An 11,027-nucleotide genomic window follows, 5' to 3' on the forward strand; every position below is an offset into this window, starting at 1 on the left:
CAAGCTCTGCATTAATACTTAATTTTACATTAAACCAAAGCTAAAAATAAAAATAAAATACTCTTACAATGAACACATATCAACAAGTTATAAGAAACGCTAATAAAACGACTATAGTTATTTGGAAGCAGTTCTAAAGAGGTCAAACAAGAATTCGCTAGGATCCAACTGGATAAGCAGAAAAACTAAACTGGAAATTGTAGTTTCAGTTTATCCAATAGGATCTTGATTCTCAGCAGATTTGTGTATAATCTTCTTTGGACTGGCTACAAATTATGATAGAAATTCCATTAGCATTCCTTAAAGAATTACTGACTAAATGAACTATTTACAAAGTGATCTAAACATTTGGACCAATTCTTTAGTTAACTTCTAACAAGTTTGAAACACTCACTCAAAAAAACACTCACTAGGGTGAGTTTATTCATGGAGTTATACACAAAATTAAATATTCTTCTTGATTTTTTAATGATCTATTAACACACAAAGTAAAACCACAGGGATCCTATACTCAGCACCTATTAATACAATACAAACCCTCCCATCAGCCCACACAGAATCCCCTCCATCCATACAGCCCCAAAGACAAAAAGACATGCCCACACCCACTCTGATGCCCACACCTCTACCATACCTCCATGATCCTCTCTATACCCTTTCAGGCTCCATCCACCCTTCCTGGCCCCCTCTCGACCTCCACCCACTACTGACCACTTGGGTGGAGTGTTCAAGCCTCATCTGTTTAAAGACTCTGGGAAAGTAATCCCATAAATGAGGCTATTTAGTTCAGCCATTTGTCCAAAAGCCCACGCAGAGTCTGTCTGTCCTGGGACTGTGGGACCTTGTGACAGGTGTGAGAAGATGCATAGGAAGGCAGTGTGAGTCATGATGAAAGAAGTAGTGAGGAATTATGCTTTAGCTACTCTAATAACGGTAGCGTAAGAGTTCCTAAATCCTCATAAACACTGTTTTACCAGACTGAGGGAATCCAGCTGTGCAAGCAAACTTCACTTATAGAATAAATAAATAAATAAATAAATAACAATCAAGCAGGAGTTGAGGAAACTAACCTCTTTACCAGTATAGCATCCAAAAAAGGGGGCTACACTTTTTTTAAGGTGTCACTGTTACAGTGTAATTATATATTTAAGTACCGAGTAATATTAATTAACAACATGTACTTACTATAGGGTTAGGGTAGGATAAGGGTTTGGTTGAGGTTAGCTGCATGTAATTATGCATAATTTATTGTTATTACTATGGTAAGTACATGTAACATATGAAACAAGGACACTGTGTTACCAAAAAAGGTATTACACTGATAAATACCATGGTACTAATATGGTGTTTTGACATAGTTCAGTGGTAAATGTCTTATCACTTACAAAATGTACCATGGTACTACTATGGTATTTTAGACATGGTACAATGTAAATGTCACATCACTTATAAAAAGTACCAGGGTGGTATTTTGGACATGATACAATGGTTAAAGTCATATCACTTACAAAAAGCACCATGGTATTCATATGGTATTTTGGACATAGTACAATGAAAAATGTCATATCACTTACAAAAAGTACTGTGGAACTACTATGGTATTCTAGACACGATATAATGGTAAATGACAAAAAGTACAATGGTATTACTAGGGTATTTTGGACATGGTATTACAATAAATGTCACAAGTATCAAAATTGAGTTTTCGCTTAAAACAAGAAAATAATATCTGCCAGTGGGGTCAGATTTTTCTTTTCTTTTGTATAATCACTTACAAAAATACTTTGGCAGTACCATGATATGGTCCAGTGATGACAGTCCAGATGTACCACAGTATATTTATAAGTGATCTAAATACTATGGTGTATGAATACAGGACACTCAACAAAATTATTTTTTGATGCTGTTCACTTTATTTAAACAACTTATTTTGATTCAACACCATTGTATTAGGTTTCTGGTTCAGATTTAATTGCTTCATGTTAAATTGACTTGAAACGATTACTTTTTGACTTAACTTGATGTTTCATATTAAAATAACATGTTTCAATCAAGTAAACTCAACCAGGACTCAATCAAACAGGACTTTCACTTTCCATCATGCTTTGCAAAGGGGCTGAACTGGGAGAGTGAATGTTGAAATAAAGTGTTATTTTAAGCAGTTTTTAGCAAGATGAGAAAATGGAGAGACTTTTTAATGTTTACTGTTCTATTATGTTGGCATTTAAAAGTTTCTGTTATGTTAATAGTTTTGAGGTTACCATTGTGGTAAAGTGTGGGGCTTGTGCTTGGGTTGAGGACCTGCTAACAAAATTTCAAATTACTTTAATAATAAAGTAATCACTATGTTAGTGCTCTGGATGAAACCAGTATCATTTCTAGACTGCCAACACAGAACATCACATCACAAAAATTATGTAAATCACAAGACTAAACAAGAAGCGTTAATTGTAGGATTATTTGTAAAAATCAATTTATATGAAAGCTATTTATTTTATTTAAATTGAAACCATTCATTCAAGTTAAATGAACACAATTGATTCTAGTTAGTTTAACATGGTTGATTCTATTGGGTTTTACTTGTTTCAATCATGTGGAACCATTGTCCATGATTGAATTGAGTTGGTTGGACATAACTATTTTACATAGATTCTTCCTTAGTCAGTTGTGTTGTCACAACACAAGGATTTTGCATAGATTAAAAATAAACCTTTAATGTCAATAAAAACTAAGTTGGTTGTGTGGAAACACTGTCCATAATTGACTTGAGTTAGTTTAAAGTATCATTTTTTTGAGTGTAGTCACACAAAAAAAGTTGCAAAATGCATCATAATACTACCATGTTTTTTATTCCATGGAAGATATTCCCTAAAGAACCCTTGAATACAATGTAAATTCCATGCCATTTTCAGTACCATAGTATATATCAAAGTACAATATCTCTATCTGTTACATGACTGCATTTTTTGTGAGGATGCCAATGTGCCACATCTAAACAATTGTAATATCAAGGTCATTTTTGATACTCAATATGATATATTTAATATATAAGGTGTTTTCAGAATGCACAAAAGCCTCTAATATAAACCATTTAATGCTTTAATCTGAAATTGTCTACTATCATAGAATCTACAATATTCTCAATTCAAAAAGCAGGACATGTACACAGGAGCAGGGAGAGAGAGACAGCAGAAAGTGGGGTAAAGGGGAGTGGCCTAAATTCAGAATGTCCCCTTGTGATCCAAACACAGGCCGTCGCCTTCTGGGTGTCGTCAACATGCCCTAACCAGGAGCAATTATTTACTCTATAAACATTTCATGGTAGAATCCTGGCTGAGACCGGCATGCAGTATTAATGGACAAGAACACCACGCCGCGTGAGTCAGTTTCTCTCTCTCAATAAAAAATGGATGGCAAAATAACGTGAAAAACCACAAAGCCATGAATAAATTACTTTGCGCAATGTGCTCGCCTTCCCACCGTGCAGAGGTCGACCCACCCTTCCCTTAAGTGCCACCGGGCACATGGTAAAACTGGGACTTCACGGTATTGACCTTTAACACAACTGTTAAGTTGCACAGAAGCCGCACATGTGGTTCAAATCAGATAACATTTCTTTCAGCCATTTTGCTTAGTTTTACACATAAATGGTGTGTGAGTACGTATGCGTGCCGAATAACTACTTTAATTTTTGCACAATTTAGAGTTTGGGGTCTGTAAAATTTTGTAATATATTTCAAAGAAGACTCTTATGTTTACCAATGTTGCATTTATTTGATCAAAAACACAGTAAAAATTGTGAAATAGTCTTGTGAAGTCTTCTCTATTTTATTTTAAAATGTAATTTATTCCTGTGATGGCAAAGCTGAATTTTCAGCATCATTATTCCAGTCTTCAGTGTCATATGATCTATCAGAAATCATTCTAATATGCTGATTTGCTGCTCAGGAAACATTTCTTATAAATATCAATGTTTGAATCAGTTATGCTTTTTTTTGTGGAAATCATGATACTTTTTTTATCAGGATCCTTTGATAAATAGAAAGTTCAAAAGAATGGCATTTATTTGATATAGAAATCTCTTGTAACATTATAAATGTCTTTACTGGCACTTTTGATCAATTTAATGCATCGTTAATAATGCATTAATGCATTCATGCTAATAAACATACTAATTTCTTTCCAAAAAAATTCGCACAGATCCCAAACTTTTGAACGGTAACGGTAGTTACATCTATGAATCACTTCATTTGGTTAGCTGAGCTATTAAAACACAGAAACACATTAATGAGACGAGTTATGTGGTAAATAAAGAAAGATTTCTAATGATCGTATACATAAATATATTCCATGGCCATTAATTATCTCTACAGCATGTAATATCCCTCTACATGCAAGCAACCTGCTGAAGAGGTGCGTTCTGGGACATGCACCACTGCCTACATAAATTTATTATCACTAATGCATTTTTCAGACCCATTCTACTTAGAATTAGAATAGAACTACCCAGAACTGTCATGAGCAAACATGAGCTAGAGTTTATCTGATTTGTTTGTTAGGCGCAAACCACAGTATAATGCAATTTTTGTATATGCCTCCATCTCAATGAGCCCATAAACCATCACTTTCAAACCTATTATGTTCCTGAGTCTAAAACTAAATCCACACTGCTGCAATTAACCTCATTTATGAGAGCTAAACCCAATTACGATGCAAATTCCCAGAGACTGAGAAACTCCTACCTGTAGCTTAAGGCAGCCACGGCCTTGAAAAAGATTTTACCCTGCAGCCTCAGGTCTGCTAAGAAGGATTAAAGCAGTTCATTCAAATCTTTCAGCTGTAGACAAAAGCAGGTTTTTAAAAGCACTACTCTTGAAGCTAATCATTTTCCTAACACACATACACAGTGGCCCGTGCCAACCTCAAGAACGGTGAGGGAAATACGACGACAAGCAGATGGAAAAGGGGATGTGAGGGAGTTTGAGGAGATGAAGGGATCACAGCGGCGTCTATGTTTTAAACTATGCAAAGCTCAACTGAAAAGCACCAGAGCTGAAAGGGATGTCACTCTTTTACTCATTTCAGACTCAGAAATGACTCCTTTAAAAGCATATTTGACAGATTTTTTATACAGTAATGTATACTGTATTTAAATAACATTACAGAAGGCCAAATGAATGATTACATTAGGAAGTGAAGTCAAGAGTATGATCAGTTTTCTACTTTTTGCACCTACAAGCACAATATGAACATCTAAAATACAAGTATAGTACAGTATTATTGCACTGGTATAGGAACAATATAAGCTCTTGCCGAAGGACCTTGGAACAGTCACACTACTTTGGCATCCATCCCAATTCCCTCGCCAACACTTGGTCTTGGTATGGGGAGGAGACATGGCAGCAATTTTCCAGTTTGTACTTATATAAACTGGATACATAAGCACTTTCAGTTTTCTGTCCATATGGAACCACCAGCCCCTGAAAACCATCCATCATCTAGTCAACATATGCAGGGCCACCTTGATGTCAAAACCCAAAATAGTCATGAATACTCAACCCTTCAGAGAAGCTGTTCTTCAAGCACATTTTTGCACTCATCTGTGAATGCCATCACAGCTGTAAACAATAACATCTTAACAAAACCAACCAAATAATTAATTATTTGTAACACTTTACAATAATGTTCTATTTGTTGACATTAGTTTTCATGATTGGGTCAACTACTCTTTAACTAATGTTAATGAATTGAACCTTAAAGTAAAGTGTTACCATAATTCCAAGAGGACTACAACAATAGATACCAATGGTAATTGGTAATTGAATGTATTAATAACAATAATCACAATTAACAATTAAACAGAATCTCATATTAAATAAACTCCACTGAACATGTTGGTATACTGTTATAATGAGATCACAGACATCAAGAATTGTGGATACCCTGACACCACTGTCTTAAGCCTTTCTGTGGTAAAGACTCCAGAAGGGCTTGTCAAGGCTAGCTGAGATCATTTAACAAAATACAGGGAGAACGTCTGAAAAGGAGGAGAAAGGGGGTGGACAGAAAGTGAGTGGCCTGCATGTAAGGTTACACCTCCACAGAGTAGTCATAATAAAAAACTTCACCAAATCCATAAAGCCGGTACCTCTGGCTTCCATTTTCCCCTATAACAGCACCCACACATTTGACATGTGTCACAAAAACCTCCAAGAGTCATTTATTGAAGAGTTCAGCACAAAGTCAGTCGAACACTTCTGTACAAGACACTGTAAAACATCATGTTCCATCGTTTATTCAGCCTGATCACGTCAGTATTTGTAGCTATTACTATGTCAATTTTACACATATTTCTTGTATGTTTGGGTATACACTGAAATGTATGTGGATGTATTGACAGCATCTAAAACGTAAAAGCGTTTATGAAATTAAAAAAATCTACAAACATATATTTGTATAATTACATTTCACTTTGATATAGATATTTTGAACCCACCCTTTCCTTAAACCTAATATATGACATTTAATAGGCAGATAAATGTAGTCACAATAATTTTAGTAACAATATAATATAATATAATACAAAGATACAAAACCATTCAAAAGTTTGGGGTCTGTAAAATTAAGTTTTTTTTTTTTTTTTTAAGAAATGAATACTTGTATTCAGGAAGGATGCATTAAATTGATCAAAAGTCACAGTAAAGACATTTATAATTTTACAAAAGATTTCCATTTAAAATTGATGCTGTTTTCTTTTTTCTTTTTTTTTTTTTAACAATAAGAAATGTTTCTTGAATACTAATAGAATAATAAACAGTACATTTTAAAATATTAAAATAGAAAACAGCTATTTTAAATTGTGGTAACACTTTACAATAAGGTTCATTAGTTAAACATTAGCTAACTAACATGAACTAACCATGAGCAATACATTCGTTACTGTATTTACTAATCTTCGTTAGCGTTAGTTAATGAAAATACAGTTGTTCATTGTTGGTTCATGTTAGTTCACAGTGCATTAACTAATGTTAACAAGATTTTAATTATGTATTAGTAAATGTTGAAATTAACATTAACAAAGATTAATAAATGCTGTATAAGTGCAGTTCATTATTAGTTCATGTTAACTAATGCAGTTAACTAATGATAACTAATAAACATTCTTGTAAAGTGTTACCTAAACTGTGATAAGTTCACAATATTATTGCTTTTACTGTATTTTTAATCAGATAACTGCATTTTTGTTGAGCATAAGAGACTTAAGCATAAAATGTCAAATTAAGTGAATACATTTGAATGTAATGGCATTTAACATATTTAATGAATCTTATTTATAAAATACACTAAAATCAATCTATTAATTCCATTAACTCAATATTCCATGAACCTAAAAGGATTTGTGAACATTTGCATGCCTCTAAAGTTGTTAATACATTAAAATGTTTAAATTTGAAATACTGTAAATACAGTATGTACATAATGTGAAAATATATGCATGCTAAAACCATACTTTATATACAAATGCCTGCCAAATAACGTTTCATATGTTCTGACAATCACAAGAAAACAAAGTAATGGAATTTTCAAACTTATTGTACATGTTTCGTTAATCAGCAATGGATTTGAAACATCAACATAGGATTTCGTCAATCAGTTCCAATTAACAAATCAATGCACTGCTGTTTGGTGAACCTCTCCATCAATAGCAGTGTTCACAAGGGATAATTTTTACTAAGTAAGCATCCAGCCTTTCCACTAAGGCAAAGTAGACAGTAGAGAGGTGGTAAAACACTTAAAATGAGTTCAAAAAGAAAGTTCAGAAGGAACACGTCCATCTAATCCTACTGATCACAACCCAAAGAATAAAAACATCTGGTTACTTCACTCCTGAAACAATTCTTCCAGCAACCTTCCACCCACACGCCACCCCTTCTGTTTTCCTATTTCTATTGTTAATTAAGACTGGGAAGGAGAACTTAGAGCTCAAATTGGGTCAACTGCTCAAACACTTCCCCTTCCAATAATCCTCAGAAACTCCATGACCTCATGAAAATATTGTAAGATTCTGGAGCTCAAAAGTGGGTAAATTACTGGTGACACCAACCATCTAAAACTCAAAGAGAACCTTACATCAGAATTTAAGCAGATCATCTCCAAGTGGGCAGCAGCAGAAGGAAGGATGGCTCTATTAAAACCTCATTAAGACGGAATGGGGGGAAGCCCTTCAGGTATCTTTGATCAGCAGTGAGAAGCTCAATGCTTGCAGACATGTGCCACACGGCATTAGGTGTGAATGCCCCCTTAATAAACCCAGAAGAACGTTGGACTGTAAACACTAATAGAGCATAAGTGTGACTGGGAAAGGTTGTGCGGGTTCATCCCGGTGAGAGTGCTTCCGCTGGACTCTCTCGTTACAGTAGATTGATTTCACCTGTGCACTCTTTCTCTCTGCGTCATAAATCATGGCACGCTGTCAATGCGGCCTGTATTGTTCCAAAGCAATTATTTCCTAATGAGTCATTTGAGTTAAAGCCACAGCGACAGAGATTGATATTGTTGTAAAATGTCTGAATGTGCTTTTTTTGTGACCCATGGTGAAGCTAAAAGTCAAATACTGCTCAGTGCTCAATGTATTTGGGATCATTTCTCTCCTGTGGCATAAACTGACTGAATTTCACACTTTTAATTGCTTCGTAGACAAATTCAAACGTTGAGGTTGCAATGAATGAAAGCCAGTGCATGTGTATTGTTCAGAAGCTAGAACAAAGCAGAAAAAAAAAAAAAAAACTTCTTCACTGTTGAATAGCAGGTTGAGCTGTAAAAAATCAGCCATCTTATCAGCCACCCAACAGGAGGACAGTAGTAATGACCCTGAGACATTGTCACTTGTATCTAGAAAAGAGTGCTGCCATTTAACAGTATTTAGTCACATGACACATGAGGGGAAAAAAGAATTGATTTAGCATTTTAGTGACATCTAACTATACTTTCTAGCTCAGACCAGTTTAAATTTCAATATGGTCTGGTTTTAGATGGCCATTGCATGTCTGTTACTGCCACAAACTGGTTATGATAATTATTGTTGCAGGTTAACCAGTATAACCAAAAACACACACTACCATTGAAATGTTTGTGGTCGGTAAGATTTTTTATATTTTTAAAAGATGTCTCTTATGATCATTTATTTGATCAAATGTAAAAACTGTAAAATTGTGAAATATTCAATTTTAATATATTTTAAAATGTAATTTATTCTTTCAAAGCTGAATTTTCAGCATCATTACTCCAGTCTTCAGAAATCATTCTAATATGCTGATTTGCTGCTCAAGAAACATTTCTTATTATTATCATCACTGTTGAAAACAGTTGTGCTGCTTAATATTTTTGTGGAAATCATGATACATTCTTTTTTTTTTTTTTTTTTTTTTTTTTTTACAGATTTTTTGACGAATAGAAAGTTCAAAAGAACAGCATTTATGTGAAATAGAATATTTTGTAATATAAATGTCTTTATTGTCACTTTTGATCCATTTAAGGTGTCCTTGCTGAATGAAAATATTAAATTTATTTAAAAATATATATTTTAACATTACTATACCCTTTCCCAATAAGATGACTTATAACTGGTCATTTAAGCTGGTTACAACTACTTCATTAAACTGTTTACAAGAAAATGTTTTGAGGTATTAATGAAATGTTTACACTATACTATGTAAAATGTGAAGATGCACCCTTCTGAAAGTTTTCTTTGCTGCTGGTTGGGCTACAGTTCAGGTTTCTGTCCAGTTAATGGTGTGATTACATCTTTACATGGTCTCACTGACATTGATAAGGAGGTGTATTGATTAGAGAAGTGTTCTACACTGACTGTGATGACCGAGGCTGAGGTCACAGTGAATGCGATGCTGAATTCAACTCTCCTTTTTCAGGAGATCCTGGACAACAATGCAGTCCAGTAATCACCTCTGAATTTTGTGCTGCCGGGCCACACAAATGAAAAAAGACATGGTAGAAGATAGATGGCTTTGGACTTACTCAAATACAGGAAAGAGTGGGAGAGAGCAGACAGAAGGATGAAGAGAAGGATGGGTAAACTCTCAAAAAAACTCACAAAAATCACCCTAATTATTTAATTGACAAAATTTTAAAGGAATTGTTCACCTCTGATAATACGGTCACCAACATACACCAGTCCAAATGAAAAAGACAGACAGAGAGAGAAGGGTTCTGCTCCATGATGCTGTTCTGTGTTTTCATTCTCATTTTCATTCTTGCTTTTCAAGAATGAAAACAGTCAAGGAACATTGCACAGCTTTTACAGCTCAGCGAATGACAGATGCTTTCCATTCATGGACCTGACCAAAGCACATAGTGTTTTACCATGTGAGTGCACACACACACACACACACACACACGTTTGTTTTTGTGAACTGTGGGGACATTCCATAGGCATAATGGTTTTTATACTGTACAAACCATATTTTCTATCGCCCTACACCAACCCTTCACCTAAACCTACCCATTGCAGGAAACTGCACATTTTTACTTTCTTAAAAAAACTCATTCTGTATGATTTATAAGCTTTTTGAAAAATGGGGACATGGGGTAATGTCCTCATAAGTCACCCTCTCCTTGTAATACCTATGTCATACCCATGTCATTATACAAATTTGTGTCCTGATTTGTCACAAAAACACGCACGGGTCACATGGGCATCCATGTCATATGGGAACTTTCCATAGACATAATGATTTTTATACTGTACAAACTGTATATTCTATCCCCTAACCCTACCCAATCACAAAAGAATTCTGCATTTTTACATTTTCAAAAAAACAATAAAACAATTCTGTACAATTTATTAAAAAAATAAATAAATATATGTCCCCACAAGGTAAAAAAATGACTGGTATTACTATATTTGTGGGGACATTTGGTCGCCACAACATATGGTTGACCAGGACCACACACACACAAGCAAATGCACTGAATCCATATGCATGATCAGAATTACCACCCTTAAAAAC

This window comes from Ctenopharyngodon idella, chromosome 18, assembly GCF_019924925.1.
Source record: "Ctenopharyngodon idella isolate HZGC_01 chromosome 18, HZGC01, whole genome shotgun sequence".
Taxonomy (NCBI): Eukaryota; Metazoa; Chordata; class Actinopteri; order Cypriniformes; family Xenocyprididae; genus Ctenopharyngodon; species Ctenopharyngodon idella.